Source organism: Pan paniscus, chromosome 1, assembly GCF_029289425.2.
Source record: "Pan paniscus chromosome 1, NHGRI_mPanPan1-v2.0_pri, whole genome shotgun sequence".
Taxonomy (NCBI): Eukaryota; Metazoa; Chordata; class Mammalia; order Primates; family Hominidae; genus Pan; species Pan paniscus.
Window position 1 is genome coordinate 119,770,285 of NC_073249.2, and position 23,209 is coordinate 119,793,493.

The 23,209-nt window shown below is 38.0% G+C and overlaps 1 protein-coding gene across 18 annotated transcripts in view; it reads right to left on the reverse strand.

Moving 5' to 3' along the window:
* Positions 1-23,209, reverse strand: part of NTNG1 (netrin G1) — a 346,048-nt gene that overhangs the window by 101,385 nt on the left and 221,454 nt on the right. The gene's annotated exons all lie outside the window — the stretch shown is intronic.

A 23,209-nucleotide genomic window follows, 5' to 3' on the forward strand; every position in this document is an offset into this window, starting at 1 on the left:
AACATGATCTGGATCCACCAGAGTTTTCTACCTAGCATTTAGCTTTGGAAAATGGAGAAATGATATCACTAGGAGGCAGGCATTAGAATATGCTAATTTCAAAGCCCATTCTAGTTCTAATCTTATGCAATGCTTATGAAACAAATTAGTTAAAATAAAGTGACTTTTTTTTTTTTTTTTTTAGTTAAAGGGAAAGGTGCTATATTTTGGAGTTAGAGAAAACTGGATTTGACTCTGCCCTTTATCACTTTAAAAGCTGTTTGACCTTAGGCTAGTGACTTTGCTTCTCTAGGTCTAGCTCCTCATCTGTAAAATAGAGATGACAATAAGCTCTTCATTTGGTTTTATTGTGACTTTTGAATGACATAACATGTCAAGTGCCACCATCAACACCACATGAGTAGGTACTTGATAAGTCTTAGGTCCTACCTGATGTCATAATCAATCATTTATAAAATAGTTGTTTAATACTCACAATATAGAGGACCCTGTGGTTAAGTTTTTACTATTTCTGAGCATTGAACCATTGATGAACAAGCAAAACAAACAGATAAAAGGGACCTGATGTTTCAACTCATACTCCAGGGTCATCAGATTTTCTCATTTTTGTTTTATATTTAACAGAAGTGTTAAATATTTTTGTTTTATATTTAACAGAAGTGTTTTGTTTTATATTTAACAGTAGTGTGGAGGAAAGGAACCAGAACTATGAGCTTCTTGAGGGTAAGGGACCAGCAGGGGATGGTCAGGGGACAGGCAGGGCTGAATCCCCAGGTCCTGAGCAAGGCCTTCCATGGCGCCTGGTGTGCAGTAAGCTCTTAATAAACACTTGCTGGAAAAAATTATCTAATTCTATCTCCTCGCTGTGGAAATATGAAAACCAGGATCAGAGAAATAATAATAACAATAGTAAATTAGCTAGCACTATTGAACTACTTCATGTTTAAACATGCCTTCATAAGAATACATTTTCCTAACAGTGTAATGGTGTTTTACTTCATTTATACAGCAGCTTTATGAGAGAGATACAAGAAAGTATCACTATCCCTATTTTACAGATAAAGAAAAAAATCATCCCTAGGGAGTATATGTGTAACAGAATATAAAGCCAAACTGGTTTTAAAGTGATAACATAATGACTTAGTTCTTCTCCACACACCTCCTTCTCCCATCTCCCCCAAGTCCTATTAGCAATACTTTAAACAAAGTAAGGCAACTTTCATCTTTTAAGTGTTTGAAAATGGAGATCACTTTGCCTTGCTTTATTTGCCAAAAATTTCTGCTATGGCTTTAACAGGTTATCAAAATCATTTGATGGAAAAAAAAGAGAGATTAATTAGGGTTTTGTGCTTGAAAAAATAAAAAGTGGGTAGCATCATTGCCTTTCAAATTTTCCTGTGGCCTCCCCTGAAGGTCACTGCAGACAGTTCTCCCAACGGTCAGCTTCATAGTCTCTTGCCTTTTGCCTTAACATGCTTGATGCTTGGCCAGTCAAGTTGAACAGGCCAGAGGTGATTTAACTTCCCAGGAGCAACTCTCAAAGAAACAGATGTTTGAGGATAAATACTCCAGTATTTTTTCCCACCCCAGGGAGATAGTTCTGAGAATAGCATCTTTATTGATGTTCTTTCCTTCTCTTGTATCCTGGTCTTCTGTCTCAAGTCCAAAATGCTCCAATTTGAATTCCACTTGCTTTACCACCTGCTAGCAGGTTGCTTAACTTTTATGTATCTTAATTTCCTCATCTGTAAAACTGGATTTTAACAGTACCTACATTATTAGGTTGTTAAGAATAACAAATTATTATCTTTGAAGTATTTAAAAAATAGTACCTGACACATAGTGCTTGCTATCATTATCACCACCTTCATTATTCTTGTTATTATTTTGGTTGTGGGAAGGAGGGCTGATGGGGCACTAGAGAAAGCCAAGATCTCCAAATTCCTGACTTGCAGAGTTCTTTGTAACAGTATTGCTAAATTATCACATGAAAGGTTTCTGGATCTATATGGCTGGCAGCTTAGGATATGACTAATACCATTCATGTTTTTATCTCTCATGAATTGTGTAGTTTGGACACAATTTTAAGCTTTCAGGTGCTTGAATCAAATCTGAAGGCCACTGTTGATCCCTGATCCTCAGAGAGTGAGGATATAGCATCTGAAACGAAGGTGGAAGGTTCTGGAAGTCTTATAGGTCTTTACAATTCCGTAGATATGACCATAGAAATGAAGCGACATGTGCTTTTTAAAATAAAAACCACATGATGCTGACAATAACTGCCACAATGCAGTTCCAGACCTTGAGGTTTCCCTTCATTTGAGGACCCGCCTGAAGAGCAGCCTTGCAACAAAAGCAAATGGAAATTGCCTCTCCTGCAGGACTGGAAATATCAAATGCAGAGTGTGTGGTAGCCTTTTAATCCACAGGGTAGCAAAGTAAAGGTCAATTACCTCACTTAAAGGAATGAAAGGCATGTAGTAAAAGTCAAATAGATATGCCATTAGATAATGTATTTCAAGCATGAAAATGAGGATTTTTCTATTGCAGGGTTATATTTAATGCACTGGTAAACACAAGAGTTTTATGACAAAGAGTAAGATACAAGGTTGACAGTGAATCTGCCTAACAGAGTGCCCTCTGTTTCATGTGTGGGACTGTGCAGTCACCATTGATTGGTGTCAGGACCCTGCCAGGAAGCAGGCAGACTGGCCCCACAACCCGCCAGACTGAGCCAGGAGGAACAGGTGCTTCCAAGGGTGGCTCTAGGGATTTAAGTCCATCAAGACACTCTCAGCTATGCCAGACCAGCCTCTCTGTCTGTAGTCTGTCCTGACCTGTGAACCTGTACCTTGGGCTTTTCTCCTTCCTCGACATTCTTCTCCTGAGTCTGACATTGGCTCCATACCCAGCTCTGCCCTCCGTCATTGGTGAGAGGTTTAACAAACTCATTCCCAGCTCCCGTGGCTGTGACTCTGCATTCCAAGGCTGTTCCCCCATCCCCAAGTACCCCAGATTTGAGTCTCTACTTTTAACCAAGATCAATGTGTATCCATCCTTGGTTTCTGCATTTGTGGATGATTTGATTTGAAGTGTCTGACCCTGATTTTTACATTCTGGTCACTTGTTTAGAAAGGGCTCTTTCCCTGCCGAAAGCAATCACCTGGCCAGGTCTCTGGATATATCTTCTTCCCTGGCTATGCGATCAGTCTTTCACCTCATCAGAAACATCCTCAAGGGTCATAGGCAATGTGCTGAGGCTGGGAGAAGGAGTGCTTCTGCTGCTGACCCAGGAGTTCCTCATGAACCTGGTGTTATTTCACTTGGGGAAGCACAGGGTTGGTTTAGACCTATTGTCTAATTTCTCTGAGCTTCAGTTTCTACATTGCAAGCACGTAAAATAATTCCACTTCTCATTTCTTTTCTAAATATAAGCACTTACATTAAATAGGGACATTTATTTGGTAAAAATGTACTTTAGTGTTAATGAAACCGATTGGCAGTTCTGCCAGAAACATCACCATTGGATTAGATCTGTGTGGCAAAGTCTACCTTAGTTCTGAAAATCACACTTTGGTGAACTTTTCCTTTATGCAATATATAATGCAAGTACCTATCCACTCTTGTTGGGAATGCCCTGATCCTGTGAAATAGCCCAGTGCAGGGACTTCAGCTTGAGATGGTAAGCTTTCTGGTTAGTGACGTAAGTTTGATGCCTCGTTTGCACATCCACACGTCTAGGGAGATTCCCCAGTAAATTGCAATGTATGCTGCCTTATTCCTGAAAATGCTGACTTGTCCTTGGTAGATACATGCATCTTTTTGCCCAAGCACTTGCTCATAGGAAATAAGAAGAGTGCAGGGCACAAGGAGGAGTGTGGTGCTCTGATCTCTTATCCTCTTGCTGGAGAAAATGCTGTGAAGAGGAACCAGACTGAGCTTGTGCACACAACCAGGACTGAATTTTGCTGTCTCAAAGGTGAAGTTATGGTGGATTCGACAGACTTAAATGTACTGGTTGAACAGAGCCATTGTTTTTCTCCTGGGCCAGGAGGTCTGGCTGCATTCTCTGGGTAGATGTGAGAATTTCCCTTAAAGAAATAGAATCTTCTCAGACAATTATCCTCAGGCAGGAAATTAGGTGGGCTTTAGAGGGATAAAGGAGTTCTCTTCTCTTTCTCTGGAGCCAGGCAGTGGGGAGCTTGGAGGTGTGGTGGTGACTGAGATACTCCTCCGTTCCTGGCCACATCACTACTGCATGATGCCTCCTGGGAGGTTCAATGTGAGGCCTTAAAACTAGTCACTTACTCTCAGTTTAGTATTCAGTGCTCCCCAAACTTCCATCAAGTGTTGTTAAATTCAACAACCTTGTTTTAAGGAAGTATGTGTCCAAAACTGGGGGAAACAGATATGTGACAAGCAGCTCAACTGGCCCCATGTAAGCCAGGAAGAGGAGTCAGGGGGACCCTGAAGCCACACATATCAGGCTCAGGGCACTTTAATCTCCCCCTTTGCAGACCTGCAACTCCCTGCTTTTCCTATGTTACTCTAAATGAAGCTCTGCTGCTGAGTCAATGAATAAGTAGGCAGAGGCAGTGATCTTCATTTGAGAAGAGGCATTATTCAGATAGTTACAAAGGAACAGAGCTGTGAACATAAATAGTAGGGGAAGACGGGACACTTGCATGTGCTGGGGCTGGTGGCTGGGGGGGCAGCAAAAGAAGACTGGAAGTTGGGACCAAGAAAGCTAAGAAATTATCCAGTAAGGTTCACTCTAGATACTATGTCAGCAATTAGGTTAAAAATTCCCATGTCATACAAATTAAAAGTCAGAGAAAAGCATGTAAGAAACTCAAGGAAAACAAAAAAACAGAAACAAAACAAAATTCAGGGCCAGTGTAAATTCTAAAGTTGAGGGAGCCTGGGCATAAGGTGGCACGGCAGAGTGGGTAGGATCTCAGGCTCCTCACAGGGTTTCCTGATTGGGATCCTTTGCCTTTTTAACTGGGTATACAACACTGGACAATTTTCTTAATGCCTCTGCTTCTCAATCTGTAAAATGGAAATACAATAGCAAATTTTGTTTTCTTTTTTTTTTTGTTTTGTTTTGAGACGGAGTCTCACTCTGTCACCCAGGCTGGAGTGCAGTGGCGCGACCTCGGCTCACTGTAAGCTCCGCCACCCGGGTTCACGCCATTCCCATGCCTCAGCCTCCCGAGTAGCTGGGACTACAGGTGCCCGCCACCATGCCCAGCTAATTTTGTTTCTGTATTTTTTTTTTTTTTAAGATGGAGTCTCGCTCTGTCGCCCAGGCTGGAGTGCAGTGGCGCGATCTCCGCTCACTGCAAGCTCCGCCTCCCGGGTTCACGCCATTCTCCTGCCTCAGCCTCCCGAGTAGCTGGGACTACAGGCGCCCGCCACCGCGCCCAGCTAATTTCTTGTATTTTTAGTAGAGACGGGGTTTCACTGTGGTCTCGATCTCCTGACCTCATGATCCGCCCACCTCTGCCTCCCAAAGTGCTGGGATTACAGGCGTGAGCCACCGCGCCCAGCCTACAATAGCAATATTATTATATGTTTTGATGATTAAATAAGTCAATAAGAGTAAAGTGCTTATAGGAGTTCCTAACACAATATAAGCGCTCAATAAATGTTGGCAAATTACTATCATTACTATTATTGTTTTCTAGGCAGATATGAGCTAGAAGCAACTGATTAATAATTAAATGTCCTGACTAGTCACCTACTCTCTGTCTTTCTTCAAAATGAGGAAGAGGTAAACAGAAAGAATGAGGAGGTTAGGCACAAGAATTTAAAGCACAGGAAAAACAGTTAAAAGAGCAAAAAAGTGTGAATACCAAGAATACTATGATTCTGAGCTGGTCTGATGTCTGACATGGTGAACTTCATATTTACTTCCTCTTGGGGTAGCTAAAAATCCTGCTTATTATCAATTATCAGTCAAATGATCAATCTATGACCTGAAGGTGGAGGCACTAAAGTGGGTTTCATTGTGGGTTGTAATCCCTTTTTGGGTCAGAATCAAAAGATAAGTCAACATTTTTGACTAAAACATAATAATATATAACTTTCATATCCAATAAGGGCACTTTAGCCAATGAATCTGCCATTTACAAATAGCTGATCAATAGTACCCTGTAGATCATGTCAGTAATCACTGGAAAAAATATTAATTAAGAAGAAGGATTCCAGAAGAACTTCTACTTACAACCAAGTTGGAGTAACAAGACCTGTATTTAACCTCCCACCTGAAACAACAGCAACAAGTCAAAACAAAATATATGAAACGTTTTTAAGACATCAGGTAAGGAGGGACAATTGCCTCTGAGAGGCAGAAAACAAATGAGATGAGTCCAATGACTGCCTTAGCTTGCCAGAGTGTAGAAAGGAGGAACGCAGGCTGAGCTACTAGACTCCCGGATCAAAGGAGTTGAGGTGAGTTCAGGGGACTGAGGATGCTAGAGTCAAGGCTAAGTACTGGAGAGAAAAGAATTGCACAAAGAACACTGAAGATCTGTACATGGTCCCCCTGAACGATTTAGCAGAGTACTTGTCAGTGTATGTGTATGAAGAAACTACATGAAGGCAGGGAAAAAACCTCCAAAAGGATTAGAGAAAAGCACCCAGTATTCACACAAGGCTAGGAATAGTGCCGGTGCTCACTAGTCAGACTAGAAAATCTCTAATTCACAGGGCGTTGAGTAGATAATCAGCAAAGTCTTGCTTCAATAATGAGGAATAATTAACCCTAGACTATTGTGAACAAGTCAGAAAAGCAAGATCTGAAAGGACTAACAGTTTCCAAATAACTTAATAAATCACAGAAAAAAAAAAACCCTAAAGAATATTCATAAAAATACAAAAAGGCTCAACAATCACCCAGATAAAATTCACAATACCTATTATAGAATCAAAGATTGCCAGCCATGCAAAGGAGCAGAAAAATGACACAAATAATCAACTGAAATCAACTCCAAACTGACACATATATTGGAATTAGCAGACAGGACATTAAAACAGTTATATACAATTATTATAATTGTATTCTATATGTTCAAACATTAACTAAAGTAATAGAATATATAGATATATATTTTTAAAAGACCCAAATTGAACTTCTAGAGCCAAAAAGTACATTTCTGTAAAAAAAGATACACTGAATGAAATTAGAAGAAATGATTAGTGAAGTGAAAGACACAGCAAGAGAAATGGTTTAAAATGAAACATAGAGAAGATAAAAAAAATTTTTAAAAATGCAAAAAGCTTCAGTGAATTGCATGCCAATGTAAAGTGACCTAAGACGTGTGTAACTGGAATAGTCAAAGGAGAAGAGAGAGAGATGGGTGGGCCAAATAAATATTTGAATCAATAATTACCAAAACTTTTCTGACTTTACCAAATCCAAGGAGTGTCATGAACCTCAAGAATAAAAATAAATAAATAAAATTACACCAAGCACATCTTAAACAAACATGCCCCAAACCAGCAATACAGACTATCTTGAAAGCAACAGAAGAATAAAGGACATGTTACACACAGATTTCTTTTTGAAAACAATCCAAGTGAGAAGACAGTAGAGTAAAATCTTTCAAGTAATAAAAGAAAAACAGAAAACACGTCAATCTAGGACTCTCTACCCAGTAAAATATCTTTCAAAATAGAAGTCTGTGGCTGAGTGTAGTGGCTCATGCATGTAATCCCAATACTCTCAGAGGCCGAGGCAGGAGGATTTCTTGAAGCCAGGTGTTTGAGACCTGCCTGAGCAAAAAAGCAAGACCCTGTCTTTACAAAAAATAATTAAAAAAATAGCCACATGTTGTGGCACACACCTGGAGTCTCAGCTACTCGAGAGGCTGAGGCATGAGGATTGCCTGAACCCAGGATGTTGAGGCTGTAGTGAGCTATGATTGTGCCACTGCACTCCAGCCTGGGTGACAGAGTGAGACCCTGTCTCTTAAAAAAAAATAAAAATAAATAAAAAATAAAAAAGAAGGCTGAATAAAGACATTTTCAGACATACAAAAGCTGAAAGAATTCATTTCCAGCAGACATGTGCTACAAGAAATGTTAAAGGAAGTCCTTTAGGAAAAAAAAAAAAAAAAAAAGGATAACATATGGAATTCTGCATTTAGACACAAAGGAATGAAGAGAACAGGAAATGGTAGCTATGTGAGTAAATATGTAAGTTTTTATCTATTATTTGAAACATAATTGTTAAAACAAAAATGATATATTGTGAGGTATATTAGATATATATATATCTGTAAAACATGTGAAAACAAAATCATAAAGTCTGAGAGGGGAGAAATGGAAGTACTATTGTAAGGTTGTTATATTTCATCTGAACTGGTATGATATCACCTGAATTTAGACTGTGTTAAATTATAGTTATATATTATATACTCTAAAGCAATTCTAAGATAAAAAAATGAAAAATGACTAGTAAGCCAACAAAGGAGATATAAAGGAATCATTTAAAAAAATTCCATTAATCCAAACAAATGCAGAAAAAGAGGAAAAGGGAACAATAAGAATGGGACGAGTAGAAAATAAATAGCAAGATATTACCTTTAAGTCTAAAGATATCAATAATTACATTAAGTATAAATAATCTAAACACTATAATTAGGATAGATATTTAAAAAAAAAAACAAGACGAGTTATATGCTGCCCACGAAAAGGGTGCAGAAAAATAGATCATGCTAACACTAACACAAAGGCAGCTGGAATGATATATCAATATCAGACTAAGCAGGGTTCAGAGCAAAGACTATTGCCAGAGTTAATGTAGGTTATTTAATTATAATAAGGATTTAACTGATGAAAAGAACAAAATAATTCTAATCGTTTATTCTTCCTGAAACAGAACTTTAAATTGAATTAAGCAAAATTGATTGAAGGACAAATAAAAAAAAATGATGGTGAGGTGTTTCCATAGTCCTTTCTCAGTAATTGATAGAACAAGTAGATAGAAAATTTGCAAGTTTATAGTAGACTTGACAACACTATCCACCAACTTGATCTTAATTGGCATTTTTAAAACATTCCACCCCAAAACATCAGATTATGCATTCTTTTCATGTATATACAGAGCATTTACTAAGCCATAAAATAAGTTGAAATAAATTTAAAATGAAGTTATACAATGTATGTTCTCTGATTATAATGAAACTACACTGAAAATTCATAACAGAAAAATGTCTGAAACATCCCCAAATATTAGGTAAATAAATATATACATCTAAATAAACCACAGGTCAAATTAAATCTCAAAAAGTTTCCCTTTTGAGATTTTTGAACTGACAAAATAAATCAAAATTTTTGAAACAGTACTAAAACAGTACTTAGGGAGGAAATTTATAGCACTAAATTCCAATATTATTACAGAAGAAGAAAGCCTCAAATCAATTTCCTCACCTTCCATCTTAAGAAACTAGAAAACGAAAAGCATATTAAGAAGAGCAAATTAAGCCCAAAGTATGCTTAATGAATACCAAAGCAGAAAGCAATGAAATAGAAAAAATAAACATAATAAAAAAATCAATGAAACCAAAAGATAGTTTTTAGAGAAGATAAATTAAGTTGAATCTCTAGCTAAACTGATCTGAGAAAAAAGAGAGAAGACATAAATTATTTACATAAGGAATGAGAGAGGTGATATCACTACAAGTTGAGCACCTCAAATCTGAAATGCTTCAAAGTCTAAAATGTTTTTGAGGGCTGACAGGACACTCATAGGAAATACTCATTGGAGTATTTTGGATTTCATATTAGGGATGCTGAACCATTAAGTATATAATGCAAATATTTCAAAATAAAAAAAATCCAAAATCTGAAACTCTTCTGGTTCTAAGCTTTTTGGATAAGTAATACTCAGCTTGTCTTGTAAAGATCTTGTCTTGTTTTGGTACCAGCCTATTACTTGCATCAGACAATGATTTAGAAAGTATTCCCTCCTCTTCAGTTTTCTGGCTGAGTTTGTGTAGCATTGGTATTTCTTTCTTAAATGTTTCCTAGAATTCACTACTGATTCTAGTGAATTTGGCCTTGGGACTTTTCTCTGTGGGAAGATGTCTAACTATAAGTTCAATTTATTTAATAAATATGAGGCTTTTTGAGTTGTCTGTTTCTTTTTGAGTAAGATTTGGTAGTTTGTATCTTTCAAAAAATCTTGTCTATTTTATCTAAGTTGTCAAGTTTAAAGGCATAAAATTGTTCACAATATTTCCTAATTTTCCTTTTACTAGCTATAGAATCTATCATGTATAGGCCAATAACCCTTATAAACATAGATGTAAAAATTCTAAACAAAAATTTAGCAAAATGAATTCAACAATATAGAAAAAGGATAATACTTGATGACTAAGTAAAGTGTATGTATTCCAGAAATGCAGGGTTGTTTTAACATTCAACAATGAATTAATGTAATTCACCATATTAACAAACTAAGAAAGAAAAACCACAAGATCAGCTCAAAAGACACACAAAAAACATTTAGCAAAACTCAACATCCATTACTGATAACAACTCTCAGGAAACTAGGCATGGAAGGAAACTTCCTCAGAATGATAAACGAACACCTATATTTAACATTTCACTTAATGGTCAAAGACTGAATGCTTTCTTTTTAATGTAAGGAACAAGAAAAGATGCTCATTCTCACCACTTCTGACTGTCTGTGTAAAAAACTGAAAGAGGATTCGGGAGCCAAGATGGCCGAATAGGAAGAGCTCCGGTCTACAGCTCCCAGCGTGAGCGACGCAGAAGACGGTGATTTCTGCATTTCCATCTGAGGTACCGGGTTCATCTCACTAGGGAGTGCCAGACAGTGGGTGCAGGCCAGTGGGTGCGCGCACGGTGCGCGAGCCGAAGCAGGGCGAGGCATTGCCTCACCTGGGAAGTGCAAGGGGTCAGGGAGTTCCCTTTCCGAGTCAAAGAAAGGGGTGACGGACGCACCTGGAAAATCGGGTCACTCCCACCCGAATATTGCGCTTTTCAGACCGGCTTAAAAAACGGCGCACCACGAGACTATATCCCACACCTGGCTCGGAGGGTCCTACGCCCACGGAGTCTCGCTGATTGCTAGCACAGCAGTCTGAGATCAAACTGCAAGGCGGCAGCGAGGCTGGGGGAGGGGCGCCCGCCATTGCCCAGGCTTGCTTAGGTAAACAAAGCAGCCTGGAAGCTCAAACTGGGTGGAGCCCACCACAGCTCAAGGAGGCCTGCCTGCCTCTGTAGGCTCCACCTCTGGGGGCAGGGCACAGACAAACAAAAAGACAGCAGTAACCTCTGCAGACTTAAATGTCCCTGTCTGACAGCTTTGAAGGGAGCAGTGGTTCTCCCAGCACGCAGCTGGAGATCTGAGAACCGGCAGACTGCCTCCTCAAGTGGGTCCCTGACCCCTGACCCCCGAGCAGCCTAACTGGGAGGCACCCCCCAGCAGGGGCACACTGACACCTCACACGGCAGGGTATTCCAACAGACCTGCAGCTGAGGGTCCTGTCTGTTAGAAGGAAAACTAACAAACAGAAAGGACATCCACACCAAAAACCCATCTGTACATCATCATCATCAAACACCAAAAGTAGAAAAAACCACAAAGATGGGGAAAAAACAGAACAGAAAAACTGGAAGCTCTAAAAATCAGAGCACCTCTCCTCCTCCAAAGGAACGCAGCTCCTCACCAGCAACAGAACAAAGCTGGATGGAGAATGACTTTGACGAGCTGAGAGAAGAAGGCTTCAGACGATCAAATTACTCTGAGCTACGGGAGGACATTCAAACCAAAGGCAAAGAAGTTGAAAACTTTGAAAAAAATTTAGAAGAATGTATAACTAGAATAACCAATACAGAGAAGTGCTTAAAGGAGCTGATGGAGCTGAAAACCAAGGCTCGAGAGCTACGTGAAGAATGCAGAAGCCTCAGGAGCCGATGCGATCAACTGGAAGAAAGGGTGTCAGCAATGGAAGATGAAATGAATGAAATGAAGCAAGAAGGGAAGTTTAGAGAAAAAAGAATAAAAAGAAATGAGCAAAGCCTCCAAGAAATATGGGACTATGTGAAAAGACCAAATCTACGTCTGATTGGTGTACCTGAAAGTGATGGGGAGAATGGAACCAAGTTGGAAAACACTGCAGGATATTATCCAGGAGAACTTCCCCAATCTAGCAAGGCAGGCCAACGTTCAGATTCAGGAAATACAGAGAACGCCACAAAGATACTCCTCGAGAAGAGCAACTCCAAGACACATAATTGTCAGATTCACCAAAGTTGAAATGAAGGAAAAAATGTTAAGGGCAGCCAGAGAGAAAGGTCGGGTTACCCTCAAAGGGAAGCCCATCAGACTAACAGCAGATCTCTCGGCAGAAACCCTTCAAGCCAGAAGAGAGTGGGGGCCAATATTCAACATTCTTAAAGAAAAGAATTTTCAACCCAGAATTTCATATCCAGCCAAACTAAGCTTCATAAGTGAAGGAGAAATAAAATACTTTACAGACAAGCAAATGCTGAGAGATTTTGTCACCACCAGACCTGCCCTAAAAGAGCTCCTGAAGGAAGCGCTAAACATGGAAAGAAACAACCAGTACCAGCCGCTACAAAATCATGCCAAAATGTAAAGACCATCGAGACTAGGAAGAAACTGCATCAACTAACGAGCAAAATCACCAGCTAACATCATAATGACAGGATCAAATTCACACATAACAATATTAACTTTAAATGTAAATGGACTAAATTCTCCAATTAAAAGACACAGACTGGCAAATTGGATAAAGAGTCAAGACCCATCAGTGTGCTGTATTCAGGAAACCCATCTCACGTGCAGAGACACACATAGGCTCAAAATAAAAGGATGGAGGAAGATCTACCAAGCAAATGGAAAACAAAAAAAGGCAGGGGTTGCAATCCTAGTCTCTGATAAAACAGACTTTAAACCAACAAAGATCAAAAGAGACAAAGAAGGCCATTACATAATGGTAAAGGGATCAATTCAACAAGAAGAGCTAACTATCCTAAATATATATGCACCCAATACAGGAGCACCCAGATTCATAAAGCAAGTCCTGAGTGACCTACAAAGAGACTTAGACTCCCACACAATAATAATGGGAGACTTTAACACCCCACTGTCAACATTAGACAGATCAACGAGACAGAAAGTCAGCAAGGATACCCAGGAATTGAACTCAGCTCTGCACCAAGCGGACCTAATAGACATCTACAGAACTCCCCACCACAAATCAACAGAATATACATTTTTTTCAGCACCACACCACACCTATTCCAAAATTGACCACATACTTGGAAGTAAAGCTCTCCTCAGCAAATGTAAAAGAACAGAAATTATAACAAACTATCTCTCAGACCACAGTGCAATCAAACTAGAACTCAGGATTAAGAATCTCACTCAAAGCCGCTCAACTACATGGAAACTGAACAACCTGCTCCTGAATGACTACTGGGTACATAACGAAATGAAGGCAGAAATAAAGATGTTCTTTGAAACCAATGAGAACAAAGACACAACATACCAGAATCTCTGGGACGCATTCAAAGCAGTGTGTAGAGGGAAATTTATAGCACTAAATGCCCACAAGAGAAAGCAGGAAAGATCCAAAATTGACACCCTAACATCACAATTAAAAGAACTAGAAAAGCAAGAGCAAACACGTTCAAAAGCTAGCAGAAGGCAAGAAATAACTAAAATCAGAGCAGAACTCAAGGAAATAGAGACACAAAAAACCCTTCAAAAAATCAATGAATCCAGGAGCTGGTTTTTTGAAAGGATCAACAAAATTGATAGACCGCTAGCAAGACTAATAAAGAAAAAAAGAGAGAAGAATCAAATAGACACAATAAAAAATGATAAAGGGGATATCACCACCGATCCCACAGAAATACAAACTACCATCAGAGAATACTACAAACACCTCTCCGCAAATAAACTAGAAAATCTAGAAGAAACGGATAAATTCCTCGACACATACACTCTCCCAAGACTAAACCAGGAAGAAGTTGAATCTCTTAATAGACCAATAACAGGAGCTGAAATTGTGGCAATAATCAATAGTTTACCAACCAAAAAGAGTCCAGGACCAGATGGATTCACAGCCGAATTCTACCAGAGGTACAAGGAGGAACTGGTACCATTCCTTCTGAAACTATTCCAATCAATAGAAAAAGAGGGAATCCTCCCTAACTCATTTTATGAGGCCAGCATCATTCTGATACAAAAGCCAGGCAGAGACACAACAAAAAAAGAGAATTTTAGACCAATATCCTTGATGAACATTGATGCGAAAATCCTCAATAAAATACTGGCAAACCGAATCCAGCAGCACATCAAAAAGCTTATCCACCATGATCAAGTGGGCTTCATCCCTGGGATGCAAGGCTGGTTCAATATACGCAAATCAATAAATGTAATCCAGCATATAAACAGAGCCAAAGACAAAAACCACATGATTATCTCAATAGATGCAGAAAAAGCCTTTGACAAAATTCAACAACCCTTCATGCTAAAAACTCTCAATAAATTAGGTATTGATGGGACGTATTTCAAAATAATAAGAGCTATCTATGACAAACCCACAGCCAATATCATACTGAATGGGCAAAAACTGGAAGCATTCCCTTTGAAAACTGGCACAAGACAGGGATGCCCTCTCTCACCACTCCTATTCAACATAGTGTTGGAAGTTCTGGCCAGGGCAATTAGGCAGGAGAAGGAAATAAAGGGTATTCAATTAGGAAAAGAGCAAGTCAAATTGTCCCTGTTTGCAGACGACATGATTGTATATCTAGAAAACCCCATTGTCTCAGCCCAAAATCTCCTTAAGCTGATAAGCAACTTCAGCAAAGTCTCAGGATACAAAATCAATGTACAAAAATCACAAGCATTCCTATACACCAACAACAGACAAACAGAGAGCCAAATAATGAGTGAACTCCCATTCACAATTGCTTCAAAGAGAATAAAATACCTAGGAATCCAACTTACAAGGGATGCGAAGGACCTCTTCAAGGAGAACTACAAACCACTGCTCAAGGAAATAAAAGAGGATACAAACAAATGGAAGAACATTCCATGCTCATGGGTAGGAAGAATCAATATCGTGAAAATGGCCATACTGCCCGAGGTAATTTACAGATTCAATGCCATCCCCATCAAGCTACCAATGACTTTCTTCACAGAATTGGAAAAAACTACTTTAAAGTTCATATGGAACCAAAATGAGCCCGCATCGCCAAGTCAATCCTAAGCCAAAAGAACAAAGCTGGAGGCATCACACTACCTGACTTCAAACTATACTACAAGGCTACAGTAACCAAAACAGCATGGTACTGGTACCAAAACAGAGCTATAGATCAATGGAACAGAACAGAGCCCTCAGAAATAACGCCGCATACCTACAACTGTCTGATCTTTGACAAACCTGAGAAAAACAAGCAATGGGGAAAGGATTCCCTATTTAATAAATGGTGCTGGGAAAACTGGCTAGCCATATGTAGAAAGCTGAAACTGGATCCCTTCCTTACACCTTATACAAAAATCAATTCAAGATGGATTAAATATTTAAACGTTAGACCTAAAACCATAAAAACCCTAGAAGAAAACCTAGGCATTACCATTCAGGACATAGGCATGGGCAAGGACTTCATGTCCAAAACACCAAAAGCAATGGCAACAAAAGAAAAAATTGACAAATGGGATCTAATTAAACTAAAGAGCTTCTGCACAGCAAAAGAAACTACCATCAGAATGAACAGGCAACCTACAAAATGGGAGAAAATTTTTGCAACCTACTCATCTGACAAAGGGCTAATATCCAGAATCTACAATGAACTCAAACAAATTTACAGGAAAAAACCAAACAACCCCATCAAAAAGTGGGCGAAGGACATGAACAGACACTTCTCAAAAGAAGACATTTATGCAGCCAAAAAACACATGAAAAAATGCTCATCATCACTGGCCATCAGAGAAATGCAAATCAAAACCACTATGAGATACCATCTCACACCAGTTAGAATGGCAATCATTAAAAAGTCAGGAAACAACAGGTGCTGGAGAGGATGTGGAGAAATAGGAACACTTTTACACTGTTGGTGGGACTGTAAACTAGTTCAATCATTGTGGAAGTCAGTGTGGCGATTCCTCAGGGATCTAGAACTAGAAATACCATTTGACCCAGCCATCCCATTACTGGGTATATACCCAAATGAGTATAAATCATACTGCTATAAAGACACATGCACACGTATGTTTATTGCGGCATTATTCACAATAGCAAAGACTCGGAACCAACCCAAATGCCCAACAATGATAGACTGGATTAAGAAAATGTGGCACATATACACCATGGAATACTATGCAGCCATAAAAAATGATGAGTTCATGTCCTTTGTAGGAACATGGATGAAATTGGAAATCATCATTCTCAGTAAACTATCGCAAGAACAAAAAACCAAACACCGCATATTCTCACTCATAGGTGGGAATTGAACAATGAGATCACATGGACACAGGAAGGGGAATATCACACTCTGGGGACTGTGGTGTGGTGGGGGGAGGGGGGAGGGATAGCATTGGGAGATATACCTAATGCTAGATGACGAGTTAGTGGGTGCAGCGCACCATCATGGCACATGTATACATATGTAACTAACCTGCACAATGTGCACATGTACCCTAAAACTTAAAGTATAATTAAAAAAAAAGAAAAAAAAAACTGAAATAATTTAAAATAAGCTATTAGAAATAATAAGTCAATTTAACAAGGTTGCAGTATATAAGATCAATATACAAAAATCAATTGTATTTCTAAATAGTGGTAACAAACTGTTGAAAATTATAATAAAAGCCAATATCATTTATATTAGCATAAAAATAAAATACTTACGATTAAATTTGACAAAATATGTGCAAAACCTATACAGAAATAAATAAAATTGCTGAGGCAAATTAAAGAAAATCTAAATAATTGAAGAGATATACCTTGTCCATGGGCCAGAAGACTCAATATTGTAAAAAGGAATGAATTAATGGCATTAGCAGCAAACTGGATGGGATTGGAGACTATTATTCTAAGTGAAGTGACTCAGGAATGGAAAACCAAATATTGTGTGTTCTCAGTCATAAGTGGGAGCTAAGCTAGAGGATGGAAAGGCCTAAGAATGATACAATGGACTTTGGGGACTCGGGGGAAAGTATGAAAGGGGGGTGAGGGATAAAAGAGTACAAATTGGGTTCAGTGTATACTGCTTGGGTGAGGGGTGCACCAAAATCTCACAAATCACCACTAAAGAACTTACTCATGTAACCAAGTACCACCTGTTCCCCTAAAACCTATGGAAACAAAAATTGAAAAAAATTCTCAAAAAAAAATGACAATTCTCCCTAAACTTATCAATGGATTCAACGCACTCTCAAGTAATCCTCTCCCTTGGAGAAAAGCTCAGCAGCTTTTTTTTTTTTTTTTAAGAAATTGACAAGCTCATTCTAAAATTTACATGGAAATGTAAAGGGCTTAGAATAGCCAGAACAATTTTTACAAAGAACAAAGCTGAAAGATTAACACTACCTGATTTCAAGACTTATAAAGCTACAGTAATTAAAACAGTGTGATACTGGTATAAAGATAGATTGGAGAACGGAATATAGCATCCAGAAATAGGCCACGCATATATACACAACTGATTTTTGACAAAAATGCAAAGACACTTCAGTGGAAAAATGATAGTCTTTTCCATAAATGCTGTTAAAACAATTAGATATTCATATAATAACTGAACTATTCATACCTCCATCGCTTACAAAAATTAATTCAAAACTGATCATAGGCTTAAATATGAAACCTAAAACTGTACATTTTTACAAGAAAACATAGTAGAAAGTCTTGGTGACCTTAGATTAGGAAAAGGTTTCTTAGATGTGGCACCAACAGGATGATCCATAAAGAACACACCTAGATCAACTTCTACTCTTCAAAAGACAACGTTAAGAGAAGGAAAAGATAAATTGGGAGATCCACATATTGAAATAAAATATTTGCAAAGCATACATGTAACAAAGAATATGCATCCAGAATACATAAAGACCTTTCTGAACTCAATAATAGGAAAATAATCAGCTCAAGTTTTAAAATGAGCAAAAGTTTTGAACTGACACTTCACCAAGAAAGATATATGGCAAATAAGCAAATGAAAGATGTTCAATGCAATTAGTTATTAGTAAAGTGCCAATTAAAATCCCAATGAGATACCATTACACACCTACTAAAGTGTCTAAAATTAAAAAGACTGACCCTCACCAAGTTTGGTGAAGGATGTGGAGGAACTGGAACTCTCATACACTGTGAGTGCAAATGTAACGTATTATAACTAAGTCAGATAACAGTTTGACAGTTTCTTAAAGAGTTAAACTTATGTTTACCATATGATTCGGCCATTCTACTACTGGGTATTTACCTCAAAGAAAACATATGCCCATAAAATATTTGTACATGAATGTTCATAACAGCATTACTTGTAATAGCCAAAAACTGGTCACAACCCAAGTGTCCATCAATAGGTGAATAGATAAATAATGGAATAATACACATCAATAAAGTGGAATGAAATATGACATGAATGAATCTCCAAATAATTATGTTGAATAAAAGAAGTGATAAAAGAGTCATATTATATAATTCCATTTATATAAAACTCTAGAATATGCAAACTAATCTGTAAAACCAAAGTTGATCTGGGGCACGAAGAAACTTCTGGGCATAAGGGATATGTTCACTACTTAGCTTGTGGTGATGGCTTCACGGATGTATACATAAGTCAAAACATATCAAATTGTACATTTCAAATATGTGCAGTTTATTGTATGTCGATTACATTTCAATAAAACTGTTTACAAAATAAAGACAAGGTCTTAGTGTTGGACTGCCTGGAATGGAATCCTGACTCCATTATTTACTAGGTGTCTGATTATAAACAACTTAGATAACCCCTTGAGACTCAGTTTCTTTATCTGTCACATTGGGATAACAACAGTGCAAGTCTCATGTTCCTGATATGAAGAGTAAGTGAAATAATGCATGTAAAGGACTCAGAAGAATGCTGTTACATAGGCAGTACTCAGTGAGTGCTCACTGTTAGTATGTTACTTCATGGTGGCTCTAATGAAGGAGGCAGTGAATCACAGTCAACTTAGAAGTCAAGTTCAAATTCTAGCACTTTAGGTACTGGCTGTGAAACTTTACATAAGTTAGTCAACTTCTCTCCTTCTCAGTTTCCCTATCTGTAAAATGAGGAAAGCAACAGTACTTACCACACAAGATCATTATGCAAGGTGAAATGAGAAACTTGTACTACATAATCCTGCCACCAATTTTTTTTTTAGGTAAAGAAAATAAACAAATGTGGTATTTTTGCACACCTGAGAATCATCTTTATTGCACACATTTAGATTCATGTTGGGGCAGAAGGAAAAGAAGGAAGAGGGGAGAAACAGAAGGAAGACAGGAGACCTAAGACATTGGAACCAGAGGTAATAAGGATATAAGAAAATCCTCTAAGAATCCTGGAGATAATGGGGACATGAAGATAGAAGAAAGGGGTTCCTATTATATGTTGGATCGATGTTTCAGCCATCCTTGTTTAAAGTTTTTAGGCCGGGCACGGTGGCTCATGACTGTAATCCCAGCACTTTGGGAGGCCGCGGCAGGCGGGTTGAGGTCAGACCATCCTGATCCCCTGGCCAGCATGGTGAAACCCCGTCTCTACTAAAAACTACAAAAATTAGCTGGGCATGGTGGCGTGTGCATGTAGTCACAGCTACTCAGGAGGCTGAGGTGGGAGAATCGCTTGAACCAGGGAGGCGGAGGCTGCAGTGAGCTGAGATCGCACCACTGCACTCCAGCCTGGCGACAGAGTGAGACTCCATGTCAACAAGAAAAACCCCCAAAAAACAAAAAAACAAAAACAAAAACACACAGACAGAAAAAATAAAAAATAAAGATTTTAGCACAGAGTAACTACAGTAGACTAGGGACTAGGGGAAATTTGGATGGCTCATGTATTTGCCATGTATTTATTTATTTATTTATTTTGTGGTAAAATTGCCTGTTTACAAATGAGAAAAATTGTTGTGACATTCCAGGCTTGCCATGATGCAACAGGGATCCACAGGCATAAAGGTATTCCAGGATTTAAGAGTCACATAGGAAAACTTTCTCCTGAGGGTAAATCTGATCTTAGTTACAAATGAAGTTTTTTAGGCCATAATGATAATAATTCACTCCAGAATTATTTACTACATATTTGACATGAACCAAGCATGCTGGTGTCAGACATTCAGAAGATTCAGTGCCCTTCATCGAGGAGTTTCAAATCTGCATGTTTCTAATTCCTATCTATATTTCTCAGGGTCTTGTATTAAAAAAAATCAATTTCAGGCAAACATTAAGATCTGTACTTCTTCTTTGGGGCAGGCATGGGTTTAAAATGGCCAAGCCTAAGTCCAGGATTCAGCCCCTTTGCCTGTTATATCTGTAGGACAGTACTGATTTATCACATGGCTTGATGTCATTAAACATTTATTATGCACCTATAGTGTGCTAGAGAAACACACACACACACACACACACACAAGAACAGATAAAAGACATTGTTCCTTTGTAGCAGCACTTTGTACAAAATGACTAATGAATATATGCTTATTCAATAGATCAAGAAAGCAATATACATTTTAAGAAATTTATAAATATTTAATCAAGATTTTGTACAGTAACTCTGACTGAGAAACTCAGGCTTCTTGGAATACTAAAATAGGATTTTAAATGACCAGAAATTTAAAGGTCCACAGCTTTTGTGAACAACATGAACTGAAACATCTTGAAATGGATATTTTAGAAGTATTTCATATAATTTCGTATACATTTTTCAGAAGAAAACATAAAAAGCAGAGAACATCCTACATCCCTAATAGATGAGTTAATTCTGCATCATTTCAGTCTAGAAATAAAATGTGGAAGATTTCATTTTGTCCTAGTAGCTTATATGCTAATAACTTGGGAAGAATTTGAAGTCTGACTTTCTCCTTTCAAGTACCTTTAAATATAAACACATATACAGAGAGCTTTACAGAAATAGTTTTTGTCTACAGAGCTATAACCCAACATGCTGGCATTCTGTAGCCCTTTGGAACATCATCCTTGACTCTAAACCCTTTTGTTCTAAAGTTAATTTTAGCTACGAATTTCCAGGTCTCTGGAGAGAATGTGTCACAACAAGCTTTATTTTAAGACAGATTTTTTGGGTCTATATTTAATTAAAAGTGCCCTTACATCTGTTCAGTAGCCATCCTAAAAAAGTTCTTCTGAGATATGAGTGATGGCCCACAACTTCTGATCTATATTTGTAGGTAGTATTCCATAGCAGCAACTGCCAGCTGGTGTCGTGCTCTTTTCTCTCTACTGTGCCACACTGAAAGGGAACAATTTGTTGTGTGGGAGGTCTAACATTGTGGAGATTAAATTACCTTCTGAGTGGACATGGTTACAATACCATTAAAAATATTACTTAACTCTCTGCTATGTTCCCCCACCACACACACACACTAACAGAACTGCCCAGGTGAGCTGTTACAGATCTGCGTCAACTGCTATTGTTGCATGAAACAGACATGGGTAGCAGAATCTTTATCTGTCATCAGCTTACTGGAAAGGTAAAGAAGGTAATTTGACACAGTGGGGAATATAGTACATTTATGAACTGAAAGAAAATTGAGTTTCTGTGGAATTGTTTACTGCTGCTGGAGAAACAAAAGAGGTTAATTCCATACTGTTTAATATAGCTTTGAATGAACATAAAATAAAATAATGCTTGAGCATAACAGTGGTATGCTTAAAATCTGCCCTCCCCCAAGCAAAACAAACTCAATGTAGTTTCAGACCTTTAAAGCAGATTTTAAATTCTTATGACTTCAGATCCTGAGGGATTATGTTAAGTAGTTGTTACAAATCATATCTCATGCCAAGTGGCATATAGAAAAAATATGCAAAAATATGATTATGTTTCATTGAAGATACTGTCTATTCTGTATTATGGCTGAATTTGAATTTTTATATTTATAGACATCATTACATCACATATGGTAAGCGACTGTAAAATTGCGTATATAAAAATTATATTGGCTTACCTATATGCAAATGAATATATATATTCATGTGTACAATTTTTTTTATTATTCTTTAACTTCTTAAAAATGGGGCTGGAATCCAGTTGTTTCTTATGGGCCCTGGAGTGCCAAGAAAGATTAATGCGTACCATCAGTAAATCATTCACCACATTGGTGACCCTTTGGTTATCTTTTTTTGGTAGGGAACATCAATACTTTTTTTGGACAGTTCCTAATACAGGCTGGAGTTATGGAGTTATGGTGTGAAAAAAGACAATATCTCAGAGTTGATTTTGACCATTTTGAATGAAGTCTTCTAGGAAAGAAATCTGCTCCATAGTCCAAAACCATATATTGGATCTCAACTGTCTTTTAAGTCAACACTTTGTAATATAGCTGTAATGTGAGCTTTGGATACAAGGCCCCATATGTAAGTTTAAATTTTCTAACTAGCCACATCAAAAAAAGTAACAGGTGAAATTAATTTTAACAATGTATTTAATTTAATATATCCAAAATGTTATTGTTTCAATATACTCATTAAAATGAATACATGACTATGCATCACATAAATTATTTTGTTTCCCATCAGTGTTACAAGTGCTATACTTTGGGAAGTACTTTTTTACATAGTGAAGGAGGACTGGGAGACAAAAGGTAGATCAACAATTATGTGCATATGAGATAGACACGGATTGGGACTCTTGGTTCTGTATTTTACTACACAATTGACTTTAAGCAGGTAATTTCGCACTTGGAACTACTCTTATCTGTAAAGGTAGAATAATTGATTCAGAGTAGATAAGCATTCAAAGCACTTAGTATGTTGCCTGGCACAGAACAATTGCTCAATACATGTTAGGAGGAAAAAAATGATGGAGACGCTTTCTTATGTGTGAAACCAAGGGGTTCAGTTTTGATCAGGTCACTAAGAGCTCATGTGAGAGTACTCCAGGCCCTTCTGAGCACGTCGTAAATGGTTGCAGAAGCACTTTGTGAAACTATATGTAAAAT